The sequence below is a fragment of the Lepisosteus platostomus genome, chromosome 14 (genome assembly GCF_059453375.1).
Source record: "Lepisosteus platostomus isolate fLepPlt1 chromosome 14, fLepPlt1.hap1, whole genome shotgun sequence".
In the NCBI taxonomy this organism is placed as follows: Eukaryota; Metazoa; Chordata; class Actinopteri; order Semionotiformes; family Lepisosteidae; genus Lepisosteus; species Lepisosteus platostomus.
In genome coordinates, this window is record NC_142624.1 from 36701648 (window position 1) to 36720419 (window position 18772).

The 18772-nt window shown below is 37.7% G+C and overlaps 1 protein-coding gene across 6 annotated transcripts in view; it reads right to left on the reverse strand.

Annotated features, from left to right (window-relative positions):
* LOC148649414 (nck-associated protein 5-like) overlaps positions 1-18772 on the reverse strand; it is a 263578-nt gene that overhangs the window by 213521 nt on the left and 31285 nt on the right. For 3 of the 6 annotated variants that reach the window (XM_088606030.1, XM_088606032.1, XM_088606033.1), the window contains one exon: positions 11926-11982. The gene's annotated coding sequence lies outside the window, so the exon portion shown is untranslated. Of the gene's footprint in view, positions 1-11925; positions 11983-15373; positions 15947-18772 lie in introns of those variants that run through there. The other 3 variants (XM_088606035.1, XM_088606029.1, XM_088606034.1) reach the window with 3 other exon arrangements.

Sequence of the window (18772 nt, forward strand, 5' to 3'; positions counted from 1 at the left end):
GACTCGAAGACAGCTAGGCCTTTCATAATCTGACAATGTTGTGCTTCATTCAAAATTATTTAAGGCAAGACACTGCGGTAGTTTGTTTGTGAATGACAACAAAGCAAAGCCCTGTGCTTAAAGCGCATAGATTCTGTCTCACAGCGTATCTCATTTTTTATAGACAAGATAATACGAAAACTGTATTAACATGGGTATTTGTATTGGGCTCACATAGGACCTACTGTAAGTCAGAAAATCTGGAGTCACATGTTTTGACATTTTCATTTGAGTTGAGTGTGTACAAAGTTATGAGGACTTCTTATTGTGTACATATAACTTGTTAAAAGCCTTGAGGAGCAAGAGAGAGCAAAAAATAAAAATATTACAATAATGCCTTGCACAATCATGACAATCATATATTCCTCAGCAATGTGTACTTCACATTAGTACATTTCCTATTTAAAAATGTGGTGTTTAAATCAAGGAAAACATTCTTTTATAATACATAGTTTTATAATTTCTAAGAATCCTGCTTCTCTAGTTTTGGCCAAAACCTACTTAAATATTAAATACTCCACAAAAACAAGTAGGAAAGACAGCCCGTCAATACTGAACCTTTAGTTGCAGCTGGACTTTATTTTCTAACGCCAAATGACTATATAAAAAATAAGAGCTTTCTTGACAATTGAAGGAGGTTAAAATGTTGCCCCTTGAACAGGCACAAAAAGCTAACCAAGCAATAAAAATGGTCCTTCATTTACCATTTGTGCTTGATAAGAAAAGAGTCATTTTCACATGAGAGATTTTGCACATGCTCGGGTCTAAGATTGATTACACAACGACAACGTCAGATTGTTTCTGCTCACTATGCTTCTAGAATTTGTGCTGTGATGCCTGGCTCCAGATGCAACTTCCAATCTGCTGTGCATGTGTAGTAATACATTTAATGCTGTCTTCTATACCGATTAGGAAAGAAACCTTCGGCACAGGAAAAAAGAAACAGTGCACTTTAACCCTTTGGGCAAAAACACACAGCATCACCCATGATTCATCTTGTATGTAAACCACATCTCACACAAATACACTATACCTCACCTGCAACTGTTATAAAAAAGATTGTTAGATCTTACATCATCCCAGAAACAAAGTATACAGTATGATATATGGTTAAAATATTTACCACATGAATGAAGAAAAGGGAAAATATTTGAGATTGCCAGTTATATGATATGTTTTTTTTGTTTACCTGAGGTTTTATTTTCAAAAATATTTTTCTGCTTCATAACTGAATTACTACATGCATATTAAAAACAACACTACTATTGTATAACCTGATGGACTCACGCTTCAGCAACAGGAAAAGGATAAAATAAGTGAAATGTGTTCAATAAGATACATTCTTTGAAGTTTTTGTTGATTCACAGGAGCACCGATGATAAAAAAGATTCTGGTGAGACTTGAATTCAATATGCAACCATGGAAATGCACCAAAAAAAAAGCTCGAAACAATTGAGGCCAACAGATTTTCAACACCGGTAAGCATGACTGCCCACACTGTATTCGGATTCCACAACAGCTCTGTGTTTCAGGTCCATGTGCTTCTTTCAACTCCCCAAGGTGAGAGCCAACGGATATCAGGTGTCAGGTGCTGAAAAGTGTGGTTTAGAGGTTAAGCCACTAGGAAAATGATGAATTATGTGTATTGAACGATTTTAGCAACTTGCCCCTGAATCGGATAACACATCATTTTCAGGCTTAATTAACAGAGCTTTTGCCCTCTGTCCAATAACAGCTTTGCATGCTTTCAAAATCAAAAAAAAAAATTACTTAAACTGGGCGTTTCTAGTATATACACTTCTTCCTCTGGGATATGCTTTGTTTTTGAAGTGTTTTTGCTCACTTTTCATCAAGGAATTCCAACAACACGATGTCAAGGGAATAACAGCCACTCAAGCAGCAATACAACAGTGGTGGCAAACCAACTGAAAGCTGCCGTAGTAACCTTTCAGTAATGCCAAGAAAACTCCAGAAATTAGAAGCAATGCTTAACTAATAAGTCAGCTTCAAATATTTAATTATTTTCAAGATAATATGCACGGGAATATGCATGTTTTTACCAGGCACTAGAGCAAGGATGGATATATGGTTCCAGAAATACCCATAGATAAGACCTGTTTTTTTTAAGAATAAGGTTTTTTTGTACATTATTCCTCTGCCCAAGCATCTACTGTATACAGTATACAAAACACCTTTTTCCAGCTGCAGTGTGAGATATGCGACTATGTGTGGTGCATGAAGTCAACTACAGTAAATATGATCTTTGGATCCCCTTTAAAATCCCCATTTATGAATACTTCAGCTTTAACTTACTGTAGGTACTGCGTCTTCTAAGCTACACACTGAGCCAGCTTACCTCTCTCTCTCTCTCTGTGTGTGTTTGAGTCTCACGGCTGTTTCAAACACAAAATCCGGCCAAAGTCTTCCCAACATACCATTTGGAAAGTGCTTATTTGTTCCAATGGTTTTGAAAAATAATAAAAAACAAAAATCCTGGTAACAGTACACTATATTAAGAAATATTATACTGTATATAAGAAAATGTAACATTAGAAATGATATCATGGAAAATAACATGCAAGGCTCTACTGTACCACAGTTTGTTATGATTTCTAATACTTCCTGTAAACAGTTTTTAACTGCATGCTTTTCATTCGGGTTGGTTTGTGGCAGCTGTTCAACAGCAAAAGCCCAGGTAATGAAAGGCTTCACAACCAAGTCAGACCAGAAATATATCAATTGAGCCTTTCTTTACCTCCCAGGTATATTCAGAATGTTTAATGCCTCCACATCTCAATTCACTTTTAAGAAGCACCAGGCTTGTCATGTGAAACTCAAGGAAAAACAAGTTTATCAGCACTAAAGAGATCTATGCCAGAAAAGATTAAAAGCTAGCGGACCTATTAATATAGTCACAAGTAATTTGAAGAATTCAGATAAACGATACAGTATAAATCTACAAATCAAAAACCTAGTGGGTATTGACAGCTGATAAAAATAAACTTTAAATTTATCAAATATAATGTGCATTCAGCATTCAGAATGTATAACCAATGTTAAACAGAAGTTGATCTAGGTACATAACACACAAGTAACTTCTACCTACAACTGGACTACAACTATCACTACTGAATCCACCTTACAGAGTTCATGATTCAAACAACAACTGTAAAACTGTATTTGAGAAGGTATTTGAATTTGTTTGCTCATAGTAGTAAGTCAATACTTACTGTAAACCTGTGTACTGTACATTCTATATCTGAAGGCACTAATAAATGACAGCACACCATCTCAAATACCACACTGAGCAAGTGAGGGCAAAACAAACTTATAACATTTAAAAGTTATGATACATCTATTGTGTCAGCATATATAAAGACTCAGATAAGATATGATTTCAACAAACTTTCCCTGGATTTCACCTCTCCCCAGATTATGGTCCTGTGTCTTGAATCTCCTTTCTAAGGCTCTTGTATAAACAGCTCAACAACTATACTGCATCACCACTGCTCTCTTTGGTCTCACATACGCCTTGCACATTACACAGAAACTGCATTATCTGCAGCTCATGCTGCTTCTATGCATGTTTTACGCGACACTTTTTGATGCAGCTTTTGACCACATTATCCTCTTATCTTCACTCTCTCAACTTGGTACCCTTGACTGGCTGTCTTCCCCTCTCTCCGACTGCTCCATTCAGTACTGTAAGAGAGCCGCCCTCTCCTCGCCTTGCCTCTTTCCAAAGGGATTCCACAAGGATCACTTCAGGGAACTTTTCTGTCTTTATACTGAGTGTTGTACTTCTTCTATTTCCTCCCTTCTACAACATTCACGCTGACAGATCTCAGATCTTTATTTCTTTCATTCCTATCGTACCACTCTGAATTGCCTTCATGGATATCTAACTGCCTATCAGCCCTTTCTACATGGACGTACTCAACCTAACTCTCCTAACCCTTCACCATCTGAAATTCTCTATGGTTCTCCTGTTCAACTATTCTGATCTCTCTGCCAGGAATCTCGGTTTTACCACCGATCCCTCCCTTTCCCATTCGCACGCCATATCTTTCCCTATTGATTTTTTTCTTTTTTGCTATTTTTAACTATCCTGTATCCTCCACTCAGCTCCAAGTCCAAGCACGTGTTCCGCTGCAGTACTGATCCTTGTCTTTGATTCTCGATCCCTGCGTCCTTGTTGCCTTCCTTGTGTTAGCAGCCTCGCATCACCAATACCTACTAAACTCGGCACTCTTTACTGACCGTCCCCTTCTATCTCCGGTATTTATTTCTCGTCATACCCCTCTGCTCCTCACTGCTGATCTTCTGCTCATCACTTACCTGTCCCTTCCCTTCACTCTCCCACCTCTGGTGCTGCCCATTCTCCTCCCGTGAGACCCAGTGAGGAAGCTCTGCTCTTTGTACCTTGTAGTCTACCGATTTTGTTCCCGTTGCTGCAGACTATACTTTAGAGCCTTGCATTTTAATTCTCGTTACTTGTTTGGGTAATGATGTTATGTGATATTATTGTAGGAACTGACTTTGTGCCACCCACCAACACATTTACCAATTGTAAGCAATAGGAATATTTTGTATTTTTGTACATGAAAGGCATTCATTCAGTGATCTTTGTCGGTAGCTGATTGCTTGCACTTCTTGCACCAGCTCTTCTCAGACCAAGGTTTAAAGTTGGGCAACCGTACAGGGTTTCTTTCCAAAAGACAGGGATTTCATGTTTTCACAGAAGAATGTCAGTCAAAAAGCATACAGATTTGTGGTGGCTTGTTGGTAAGAACAATAATTCTGGAAAAGGAGAATGGACAGAAAACAATGGGCCTCAAAATTTAATACAATTAATTCCCTAGAGATTAATGTTACTTACCGATCCAAAAAATGAATCACAGGCGTACCGAAGTGCAAGATCTTTCCTTATTTAGTTCATGAAGAAATGTGGAAATCATCTGATTGATCATCAGCCTTGTAATTTAACTCTTTCCTTTGGGGAAACATAGGGGTTTGATCTCAAAAGACAGGGGATAGAAGAGGGATTCGAGCAGGGTTTTGGTCAGGGTACTTGAACAACTGCAGATCAAAACAACGCACAATTTAGTCATGGCTTTAAGTCTAAAATGTATAGGCTGATAAATCCCTATGCTTTTCAAATTATTATTTTAAATAAATAGAAAACTGATTTGTGTTCACATGCATGCACAGATCTGTTGTGCAACTTCTGCTCTGAGATTTACCACTTGTGGATGTCAGGAAATTAAATCACTTCCTTATCTTTAAGTCTGATTCTGCAGGAATGTTTACTTTTATATACCCAGGGTATACATAATGCAACACAGTCATTGTTATGAAAAGCAAATGTCAATATTTCTCTTACAGCGAAAGACTGAGCTGAACTAACACTAGCAAACACCTATCATTTCCATTTCTTCCTGTAGCTCATTTTCCACTTGAAGTCATTCTTGTTTTGCTAGTTACAGTACATCAACTCTTTTCTCAAGTGTTTGGGCTCTTTCTATTGTGCCGTATGTAATATACAATTATAAACGCACATGTATATAGACAGCATAAACATGGCCTACAAGAGGAAATCATTTAAGTCAATTCAGCTAGTTTGGTTGTTAGCAGATAATCGATCAAAGGATCTCTAGTTTTTTTTCTTGAAAGAAGCCAGCACATTAGCTACAATAATATAGCTCAATAGCTTGCTCCTTACTTGTTCCATATTGCTACAGCTATTTAAGTTATACATTGGATTCGCTTTGTCAAAACCATTGAGTTGGTTAACACTGAAACAGTTCCCTTCATTGCCTTTATGTTTGTCAGTGTAGGAGTGTTCATTTCTAGATCATTTCTGAACAAAATTAAATTCTGTGTTATAACTATGGAACCCAATATATTGCCTTTTTATGGCTTCCCTGCATTGTCAAGAAGACATTAATGATGTGATAACATAAGCTGCTAAGCCTTTTTCACAAGTAGCTTCTTCAAGCTCAAAGTGTCCCAGTTTGCAGTTAGAGCTGTTGTGTTGAGATATAGAGGTTTAGTTTCCAGATTTTTGCCACCTGCATGTCATCCTCTGCACTGATTGCTCAGTTTTGAATTTTTTTATGAATCTTTTTGAAAATTCCTTTGCACCTTCTGCAATGTTCGCAACTTGCCAGCAACGTTTACTTGTATACTAAGTATACCAGAATCTATCTGATTAATATAAATTTAAAAAGCAGTGGTCTAACGCAGATCTCTTATCTGTACCCTGTTTTTTTTATATATTTACCAGTTAATAAAAGCCTTCTGAAAATCTAAATACACCATATCATCTACACAAATACTCTCTGTGCTCATCACTGTTGTTATTTATTCTAACAAGGTAGTTAAGCAAACCCTATTTGTACTACATCGCTATGAATATCTTGGAGACCACTACAATATAGGTGGTCCTCCAGCTTAGTTCTAATTATTGTTCCCATAACTTTGCATGGAAATGAAACAAACCCTATTGGTTTATAATTACTTGGCTGAGTGTTGTCACCTTTTTTATGGATAGGTGCTACAATACATCAACGGCTACTACAACTGTCTTGAGAAGCTGCTGGAAGTGCTGTGTTAAAGCCCTATGAATAGATTCTCCTCAAGTAGAATTAGTAGAAAACCACTAGACCCTGGAGAAGTGTTTATCTTAAGTGCTTCTTGTACCTGTAACACTTTGTCCTCTCCTGTGCTTATACTGCTCAACACAGAACTTTGCCCTCTGCCACAGCAATGTTGTTGATTTCTTCCTTGGTGAAATATTTATTTAATACATCAGCCCTTTCCTTTATGTTATCTGAATGTTTCCCATTATGATCACAGATATACATGTAGCACAGTTTAATAAATTTGAGAAAATATATCACTTCTAGTGAGGCTGCAAACTATTTTTGAAAAGCAGTGAAAACTATTTTTCAGAAGAAGGACACAGCCATGTCTTTGTATGTTGTTTAATACCTTAAAAGACAAAGCATCGATCTGGGAGAATTTGTGTATTTCTGCAAGAAACTTTAAGCAAGTGAGACTGGATATCTATCATGCACGGTCCATATCAATTTGATTTTGAATAACCTTGTCTGCTCCCCTGTCCACAGAACTATTATCCTTACATCTGTCAAAACATTAGCATCATGTTTGGTTTCTCTCTTCCCCATTTTCTCTTTTGCTATTGTTAACTGCTGCACACTAGCTGCCTGCGAGGTGATTTATAATAAACCCAATTATCTATACATAAAACTAACAGCACCCCACAATTAAAAGGCACACGTCAACCCCCTATTCAGCAGGCAATATAGCCGCAGCAAACAACCCAAGCAGAAACAATTTAATCAAAGAGTGAAGACAATTATAACATCTGTTATTCTTTTGTGTGGGTCGTAAGTAGATGCTGCGGAGGAGTTTTCGTTAAAGAGAGATCTTTTAACATCTGTTCCAACAACAGACAACAGTGCTGAGTAAATAAATGAAGACTCAGTGACTCTGAAACAGCGAACAGCCAAGTGTGGCAGAACCAGGAGAAGCTTAGCTTGCAGAAACCCAGCAAAGCCAAAGTAAACTTGAGAAGCACAGACTATTTGCACTATTGCTTACCAACATTTTTCTCAGTGCCGGAAAAATATCCATTTAAGGAAATTTATAGCCATATAGAATGTCAGTGAACTTCAATCGCTTTGAACATGTTACAAATTAAATATTTGACAGGTTCTGTTTTCATTTTCAGGTCACTGAAAACCTCTGTGTTTTTTTATGAACTGTCAAAATCTGGCTAAGCCCTACACACATTGACATTCAGTTTTGGTCACCATACTACAAAACATTAGCCTTAGAAGGAGGTCAAAGGACAGCAACGTGATTCTTGGACTCTTGAGGTCTTGTGATTGTCATATGTGGAGAAATTAAATAAGCTGGAAACAAAGGTGATTCAAAGGAGATATAAAATAAGCAGGGAGGAAACATGACTACAGACAGTGTCTGGTGCTGAGTTTCTCAGCCAGGAGGATGAGGTTCAAACCCTGGGCTGCTGCATATAACAGCGTGATGAAATTTTAGATGTTTTATCAAATATGCAATAGGTGGGCGAATGACATATGCATCACACACATATATTATATACATAATATAACCCTGAAGACTGTTTCCCTGACTTGCCTATATTTAAGAGTTTCCCCAGACGTACAGGGACAGTATGGACCAGATTGTTCACTCAGATCAGGTGATGTGGATCTCCTAGTGGTATTCAGGCACTGTTTGAAGTCGGCATCTGGGCTTTAGCTGTCATGCTTTGGGATCTGTCCAAACTATATCAGAAAGTCTGAGACAATAGGTTATTTTAAAAGCAAACTGAAAATGTTTTGCAACCAGCTGTAAGGGGAATTGTTTGTGTATATGCCTTGATATCTTGTAAAAGTGGTCTGGGATTACGAGGCATAAAGAGAAATCTGTAAGAATAGATGTACTGTATTGTGAAAATCCTTCATATGGCTCACTTCAACTCATTTGTCCTTTTAGCTAGCAGTGTTGCGGGTCGTGTGCTGAGAAAGCAATCAAATACCATTTTAATATACTGATTTGTGCAGATATAATAAGGCAGTTTAAAAATGGTTAGCATTGCAATGGGTCAGTAATAATACTATTTCGATCCTCTCTTCCGTATTAACAACACTGACACATTCACTCATTCTGCAATTCACGTCTGAACTGTGAGATGAGATGCTATGATAGAGCTTCATAGTTGCTTAAAAGAGAGCAAACTGAATTTCTTGTCAACAGACAGGACAAATGTACAAGAATATCTGCTGTACAGTAGCTCTGTCGTTTTCATTCTCCTCTTCTGTACAGTACTCTTAATAAAACTGTAAAAGCAGAAACTACATTTGGAGAGTATTCTAGCCAATCTGAATTTTTTTACTCTTTTTTCCTTATGCTTTAAAAAAAAAAAACTGATATCAGAGCCAAAAAGTGTTTTTTTTATCTCTGAAAAGTGTTCAAGGTTCAAAACCTTTGTCTAGAGAGATCTTCTAAACTTGTCAGACATACTGTGCTTGTTTGAAGTTAAATATCTGCTACATTTTCTATGATTTAATTCTGGGAAGATGCAGCTCTCGTTAATCCTTCCTGACTTAGCTGTTACAACCTCTTCTTGTGCAAGATCAGGAGCATTTTGACTGCCTTAGTTTGAATGATTCTAGATTTTGCTTTTTACTGCTCCAGACATTCCAAATAATGACTCTTGACACTTTGAAATTGTACTTTCAGGAAAGACAGCCTCTCCTCTCATCTCATGACAGCCTCTCTTTTGTACCTATGCCAAGAGATGTGTGATAGATCTTTACCTTTAGATCTTAAAGCGGGGATTGTGGAATGGACTGTCTCACCTGTCTTTTTCTTTTCATTAAACGGATGCATGGCTCGGATCTTTATTCCCTGTCCAGAAGGATTTTAATTAATCATGTAAACAGTCTTTACAGATTTGTTTCGAAGAAGTCTGTGCTGAGTCCTGAGACCGCTTGCAGCAGACCAAGGTATCACATACTGTACATATGCACAGAAAAAGAACAACAAAGGCCAGTCTTCCTTTACTAAATACAACCAAAATTGAGTTGCCCCATTTGATTTCTGTGTTGTGATATGATTAAATCAGACTACACAAAATTAATCTCCGAGTTCCTTGATTATTCATATGTATGATATTGAGGAAAAAAGGATATCCTAAGCAATATCAAAAACATTCTCTTTCATTCACTGGAAAACGAAGGACAGTCATAAATTACAATCCTTAGTATCTGCCATTTCTGGTTTAAGTTTTATTTTTTGGGTACATCCCTTGACATGGCAAGAGAAAGGCTATATTATGATTCAACTTTACAAGTATAAAAACAGAAAATGAGATGTGGATTTTCTTGATGTTTAAATACACAGAATGCTGCATAAATAATGTATATAGTTGAAACTGAAGGTTCAGCTGCTTAACTAGTGAATCATAGTTATCAAGTCAAATTAAATGTATAATGTGGACCCCAGGGTAAGATCAAACTGGTTGGAATTGGTTTTAAAATCAATCAGCCCCCTACTCTCTCTACACTTACTCCACAACCCCTAGATAAAATGTACCCTGCCTGTGTGCAATGTGCCTTCAGTGAGCAGCAGAAAAAGGGGTCAACTCTAACAGCCCTGAAGCAAAGACCTAGTTTAGTGAATGAGTCATTGACAGGGCTTTCTGAATATGGAATGTGGTCATTCAAAAGTATGAAGATGTAGCCATTATAATATATTTAAAGAAAAAAAAACATGAGCGCAGGATACTGTGGGGCTGAAAAACATTCTCTTCCTCCAATTTGCTTGAAAGCATTTTGAATGCACAAACCCCCTGGAGCCCTCAACTGGTGAAATACAATACTGCAGTACTTTACACGTGTGTTTAGAAAACTTTGCATATTTCTTAATTTTAAACACAAAATAATCACCCACATGACAGAATAAGCTATTATTCCAAGAATAATCCTTAGGTGGACTTGGAATATTTTATAATTTATATGTAAAAAGAGATGCTGATATAATATTGCATCCGCATTTATATTCATGCCCTTTCAGTCTTACAGAATACACATTTACTGCTTATAAATATATTCAAATCTCTTACAATGAGCTCTTTAAAATAAATAGGCTTGTTTCCACAAAGTATTAAAAATGTCTCATTAGAAATACCTTTGCTGTGTTATTTGAGATCAGTGTAATTGTAATGCACATTCCTAAGAATGTTTTTTAAGAATATGAAACCCTGACACATAATTACACTTAAATAACTAATTTTACAAACAAAAAGTGAATTCAAGAGATTGAATGCAGGATTAAAAAAATACACCAAAATCTACTCCAGAAAGCACAATTATCTGCCCATGATAAATAGATGTACCTATGTCTAAATTTGGAAGAGATGTATAGCCTAGCTCTTCACTGAAAACACCGCAGTCTTATCTTCTTAGAGTTTGAACACTAACACACTGTGACTTGTATACAAGATTTTGTCTCTCTTTCCGAAATAGCTAAAAGTATTCTAATGTTTTTAGATGTTTCGAGTTCATTTATGTTAACTCGTGTTTGTTTTTTGTTTTCCTCCCCTTTTCTTCAAAGTGAAGAACAGAAAGGAAAGTAATAGTCAAATGAAAAGAAAAGCAAACCCAAACAGCATCTGGCATACACAAAATCAGAAGGTTTAGCAGTTGTGAGAGATGTGGAGAGAAAAGTTGCTGAGTTGCACCAGGTGCACGTAAATGACAGCAATATTGCAGTGTTCAAGAAAATGATCCCCTTGGCTGACAGGGTTAATACATTCCTGTCAAGGCAATGTGAGCTCTGAATGAGACCCTGGGTCAATAGTGACTCACAGGGGGGTCCTGGTCCTTGTGTTATTTTTTACACCACCACAAAAATAATCTCCCCACATAAATATCCCTATCCTTAGCACACATTTCCCAAAATAAATAGCATAGACGGACAGGAGCTTCACGCCCAGCTGTCCCGCCTGCTTTCTTCTCCATTGTGCTGTAAGATAGAAGAATGCCAAGGCGAAGGTTCATTGTTCCTTGAAGTTCCCTATTCTAATAAAGCAGATTTTCAATTTGGTATTACGAAAGCTGAACCCCCACGCCCCCAGCTCACTCACTCCTCCCCTCAGAAAAAAAGAGCCTTATCTGTGGCCGTGAAGCTGCAGGGAGCGATATCAGTACTGAAGATAGTACTGGCTTATTATGACAATGGAGCACACAGAACGTGCCATTTAAGTGTCATTTGGTGTTGCGAAGGGTGTGCTCAAACATTGAAATGGCAGGTTGTGGGAAGCAGCTGACTCACCTTTGACACTGCTGTAAAGTGCCGTATACAGTACATACACCACACAGCCAGCAAGGCCTGGAAAAACAAACAGAACATTATTTCTGAATGAACACTGTTCAAACATTAAAAGCTGCATTGTCAGCCTGTTAATGAATGAAACCCTGGTCAAATATGGAAAACTCTAGGTCAAGGTCTATTACTAAAACACTATAGACCTAAGGAAGATTTACGCTAATTACTTTGTTACAGTATTTTTTTCAATTCATTGCTTCAGAGCGGTGTTCAGAAGGAAAGAGCTGTTGTGGTATATTATTATTCTAATCTCATTTTTGTAATACTTATTATGGTTGCGCTCTGTATTGGAAATGCGTTGCATGTGTGCTAGGACATTTCAGTTTCAATTGGATAATAAAATTGCAGTTAATTGTTACATTCCACACTACATCACTACATTCATACAGGCTCATCTGTTAAAAAGAAAATTAAATTCCTCTGGTCTCTTCTGGCTTTCCTTTCTCAACACACAGTGACACTAAACTCTTGCACATTAGACACCAAGTCATTGGTGGTGGCTTTTACCTGGCTTGAACCCCCCTACAAGTATGAGGTTTGCATTCCTGATTGGCGATTGGTGTATGAGAGACAAGACTGACCCGTGGTCACACAGAAACCAGTGTGCAGCAGTAGTTAGGGTTCCAGGCTCCTCACTGTTGTGGGTTAAGGGTTCAAATCCCAACTGAAGCACTACGGTTGTTCCTTTGTCCAAAGTTAAAATTCCTAGCCATATAAACGTACTATATATTGTTTTAATTAAAACCAGTCATGGTACAGCAGGAATTCTTTTGCATTGATCTCAAAACCTTGAAATTTGAGATTTAAAAAACTTTTTTTAAATGTATTTGATTAATTGAGTAAGCAATTAATAAGCTTTTGGCTGCCCAGGGCTATAAACCTAAATCACAGTGCATATAAATGAAATATTAGGGAGCACTGCTGAGGTAGGGATCTCTTGTCATGTCTTCTCTGCCCAGGTTACTGCACATGCAGGAGAAATGTATATTTCAGGCTTGAAAAATATGACTAAAAAAAGTAGAATTTTGTCTTTGCTTTGTCAGTTTGTTTGCTTATTTGCCTTTTTACTCCGAAGACATTCCCTAAGCTAAAAACCTGGTATGGAAGCACTCAGATGGAGCAGAACATCCTTGATTCACAACACCCACAGAAACTCTGTCTAAGGCACTGATCACTACAGAGTAACCATCTACTGTATGTGCACATTGTGAAAGTACCATAGGACCAGCTGTGGTTAACAGGACAGGTTTCAAGAGATATCACACTGAATGTGAGCAAAAAATGACTTGTTTCTTCAAGGGACTGCCAAGCTAAAACAACAACAACAACAACAACAACAACAACAATAATAATTATAATAATAATAATGACCATCGGACAATAGCAGGGCATAAGGAATCCAGTGGATCCCTGGTCAGTAGCAACCAGCAGAAAAGCTGAGACGATAAAACCTTTATAATAATAGCAATAACAACAATAATAATAAGCGATTGGTTCATTGACTATTTGTTATAAAATCCAGAAGGGTGTAGGGACTTTCAAAATAGTGTTAATATTAAATGCTAATAAATATCTGCCTCCTGAAAGGGGCGTTAATGCAGCAGGTCCACCTGCTGTCAAAAAAGATCAGCAAAGCTAATTGTTTCTTAAGGGGAGCCCTCTGCCTTTTGGCATTTACACTTATTTAATAAAAAGAAAAGCCTGCTGCAAGAAGAGACAGCAGGTCTTTGATAAATACGTTAAAAACGGGCCACGCTGACCAATCTTTCCTTCTGGGCGAGAGATGCGTAAGAAACCCGTCTTTTCAAAATGTTCACAATCACCATCCTGATTCAGACTCTCATCCATTCCGACCATTAATTGCCTTTTCCCACTGGACCGTATATGAGCGTTTACCTACCAGCCTGTTCGAAACTCTGATCTCTCACGTCCCACACAGGCCCCTGCTACTGAAAACTGTATAGAACTCACTGTTATGGTGAAATCCTCTTACGAGAAATATAATACCAAGGTAATTAATTCCTTAATTCAGGATTCCAAACGTTTTCCAGCCACGCAGGAATAGAGACATGCAAGTACAGCTGTAGAAAAATGGCACTGATTGTAGAGCCGCTCTGAATATGTTTTTTTTTTAAATCTGTTGCCGGGACCTACTTTCATACATGCAGAATAGTAAACAGAATACTGGCATACCGTCAGTACAGCATTCAGTCAGATCATCAGGTTCCAGAAACAGACACACCCCTTCAATACTTTCCCATGCCATATAATTATTAACACTGTACCTATAATCGCGTTCATACCACATATTAATTAGTTTATTTTGGGAAGATATCTTTGTGCTTGATTTAACAGTAGGACTACCTTAAGAGTAAAGAAGTCTCTGAAGAGGGATGTTTCTAACATCTGCATAATTTATTTGTTTTAGGAAAGATTTGTTTATACCCCATTGAACTGTAGCATTTTTTAAATTTTAAATGGGACAGTACCTGCAATGACTATATTGAGTCTAGTCAACTACTTGAGCACCAAGTTCTGCTATTTCCTGTCACTCATCTCTAATGATCCTCTCAAACAATATCAGTGAATGTGACAGTGGTGAGATCATTGAGTACCAGAGTTACTTATTGTTGTTTTGTTAGAGCATACTGGAAGCATTTACTTTACAGTGCAACTTCGGAAGCAGCAGCAGTATTTATTGCCGCATGCAGCATGTCAACAAGGCAGACATAAAGTCTGCAGGAGCTGCTCATCGTGGTGCTTCAGAAAGAATGTGAACAGCAGTGTACTGATGCCATCATCTAATAAAGGAAAAGCTTATTTCCTATGAGGATCACACCCCAAACACAACAGTCTAGGAAGTCATGCTACATCCTGAGGCAAATTAAATTGGTTTCCTGCATAGAAAGGCGTACAGAAATATCACTTTTACTTGTGTTTCTTGGAATGCCTTTTGTTTTAGAAATGTCAGATAAGTACCTATATGAAGAAATGGAAATTTAGGACATTATCAAACCCATTATTTTAGAACAGGAGCTTCAGCCACAGACACAACTGTGTCTAGAAAAAGCGCAGGTTCGAAGACCTGCCAGGCATTTATGTGCTATTGCACCTGGATTCATACAAATCAAGGTCATTCGAATTATTTTTCTTCAGGAAAACTCTTACTGAACTCTTACTGAACAAAAACAAGACCTAAAATAATAACAAGAACAAAATAATGGTAGCCACGCGGAAACAATTGTAAAGTTTTCTCAAACATGTTGTCCAAACTACTGTATCCACACATATCAAAGAGGACTTTTTCAAAAAGGTAACTTTCAGGCTGATTTGCGTAGGTCATTTAATTTTTGCCATTAACCATTATCTCATTAAAAAAAAAGAAAAAACTTACCTTTTTTTAATTAGACTGCAACAGGTTTAATGCCAGCACTGGGTTTTTCAAACTCCTGTTTTGCAGTGGGCGGAACCAGTATCACTTGGTAGTGTTCAGGGCTGTTGAATGGCATGTAGCTGACGTTGCTTCATAAGAGATTAAAAGTCCCAATAGCTGGGGAAGCAACACAGGTTTCTTTTGCTTTCACTCGGCTCGCTGGTGCTGTACAACTCCCTGGTACTTGTAAATACAGGCTCTGTGGAAGAAGTTCCACATTACATCACAGGCAGCTGTTTATTGTTGGGTCTCTATTAACTAGCTGTCAAACAGAGCCAAGTGCTTTCCCTGAAGCACCACTCTGCTGCTCCCCAGAACACCGCGCCTGGTATTTCACCAGAGGAAGTGCTTAACCCTCCCTGTTCTTTTTTAAAACACGGCTCAAACTTTCATCTAAGGAAACAGAAAAGACCACTTCGCTTAGTTATTTCTTTTTACTTTCGCATGAGCCAATCCAGCTCCAAACAAGCAAGAAGGGATGTGCCGCTGCTGTAGCAGAGGCAAAAACAGAGGCAGTGGCAGCAGAGTAGAGCATTCCTCAAGTGTCTCAACTATCCAGCCGAGTGGCTTTGCAGAATGAAAAAACGCTCAAAAGGAGACATGTGACCCGCAGTACCACTGCCAGCACGCTCTCTTCTTAAAATTACACAAAACCAATAATAATGTTTCTGTAGCCCTTTTCATTTTGAATTTCCTAACAATCTCATATGCCTCAGTATGCAGTCATTATACTTTCCATCCCATAGATGCCCTACTAGTGCCAGATTATGATTACGAATCAGCACATGTTGCTCGAATGACACTCAAAACTCAAATCTTTGTCTGTGTCCCATTCCACTCAGAAATCAATTCATTAAGATGGACAACTTGGGCGTCAGGGACATCACACAGACTAACAGTACATTTGCATTTTCCATCAAATCCATCCAGGAGGTCTCAGCTATTGCTGGAAAAGTGAAATAAGTTATTTAAGAGACTACAGGAAGCATAAAAATTTAACCTCTCATTGTCCTAACTTACTAGGTGAGACAACTCATCTGGCGATGTTAGCAGACTATGCAAACGAATACACCTGAAATTTGTAGGAACACAAATACATCTGAAAAATAAATTCATTCACAAACATTTTCAAGCATGCAAAAGGGAATTGTATGTTTTCATATTCACAAGCATGTTGGTATAGTTTTTACAACAACAATGTTGCCCGAATTAAGTTGAGTATTTTCCGCTCCCTAAAGCTGAAAAATCAAATGATCTCATTAGAGGCCACTACTAATAATTTAAAGGGATTTCCAAAAGGTTTTTCCAGCAACTGCTTGTGCGGAGCCTTGCCATCTGTTTTGTTAGCTTTTTGAATCACGTGATAAAAAAACTTCTAAAAAAATCTATACTAATTTCTGAAGATAAATCTGTAAAAGGAAAGCAAAGTCAAGTAGCTCTTGTCATAAATCGTGAAAATGCTGAAACCTTAAATAGATAATTAATCTTGGAGAACAGCACATGACTTGTAGCTTGACCTCTGCGCTTTCCCCTATGAGCAATATTGTCTGCTTTTCAGTCAAAAGCATACAGCTGTGCTGACTCTTAAATCCCACCCTGGCCCTTTCCTCTGTAACCTGAGGTCAACCTGACACTGATTTTACTAACACTGTAATTAGGAACAAGTAAGGTACTGTTGTGATGAACAGGAGGAAATATAATCAAACCATAAATAAAGGCTCATTCTCGAGAAAAAGCTTATTCTGTGTAACAGGAGGGCAATGCACATTCACTGGGGTTTGAAAGGAAGGAAAAAGTCAATCAAACATGCTGTTGTAACACTCTAGTAGACAAAACGTGCAAAATAGCTGTAAAAGTTCATCATGGTGTTTGTGTAGCTTCTCTTGTTTGCTTGTGTTTAGCTACTTATTAGAACATGTGTCAACCAAACATTGTCTTGGGCTGCTTAAATTACACCAGTGGACGTTTGAATCTGCTAAAGTCCAAAATTTATATTTCCAAGCCATATATGTGATACAGAAGCTGTTTGCTCCTTCTTGTTTCTCTCTTTGTTTTATTTTTGCATCTGGCTGAAATTGCTTTGGATATTAATAACTATGCCATCACCCCAGAAGTATTTTGTTTTGCTTCAGGTGTTTACATGCTCTATCAAACAATCTAGCTCTCTGGACACAGACACTTCAGAGTCTGTGCCAAAATGTCTATGATGGTGTTTGTGCAAAACAAATGTACAGTGTAATTTATTTATCATACCCTATAAAGCTTTCAGTGGAGCCTAGTGAGGTCGGCTGTCCTTGAGGCTGGTATTTAAAAATAAGTTCCAAGATATTTTCTGAGTTGTCTCATGAAATAATTTTTTCTGCTTCTTAAAAAGCGGGATTTCTGAGATTGTTTCCATGTTTTGCTTTTATCTATAAATGATGTTGCACTTAAAATAATGGCTCTAGAAGGGCAGCCTAATGACAACATGATGGCCACAGGCAAGCAACGTGAGTTTTTCCTACTAAATCCTGTCCATGTGGAACAAGTCTGTAATGATTTTCAAAATGAGGAAAAATATCAGACCGCCACTGTATTTATTGAAACCATATAGAAATAACATTGTACACTTAATAAAACATTACCAGTACTAAGCTCATTAAGTCGTACAAATTAATCACCAGGATTAGTGTATTATGTTTCACATGTTAAAAGCTTTTCTTTCACTGGCTGTTATGACAATAAATGACGGGGTGTAAGGTGACAGAAACAAAACCCTTACCCTTTCAGAGACAGTTACTTTGCAAAGGCGCAGTAAAAAAGGACTTTAGAATCACACCGGTAGTGAATTCCCTGAAAGTGAAAATTCAAGGGTGTTTAATGAGGACATGCAAGTTTTGTCAAAGTCGGTCTTGAGAGGTCTGTGGAATGAATGAGTTTCAGATATGATGCCAGTTGAAGTACCTCAGAAGAAAATCTCCAAATGAAATTAGATGTACATAGGTATAATGCTTTAAGAACACATACCTGAGCAGGTCCAAATAAACTCATTTGTAGAAACACGTTAAATTCACTACTTTCCTTTCCTTCTGGGCATGTTTCCGCATCTGTTTCCTAATCACCTCAGTGCTACTGTGACAATCTTTAATTGATTAAATAAATGATGTAAAACCAAACAATGTCTTTGAATGAGTTGTGCTGGTAACCCAATATGCCATTCAGTGCTTATCCTGGTCACACTCCACACCACAGCTGTCTCTGACTCGAAATGGGTTTAGACAGCCAGCAGCAGAGGGTTCAATGGCTCGCTTGGATGACTGAATTACAACCTGGAAAAAAACCCACTCTGAAAATGGAGAACTACAGCAGCCAGTAATGAGA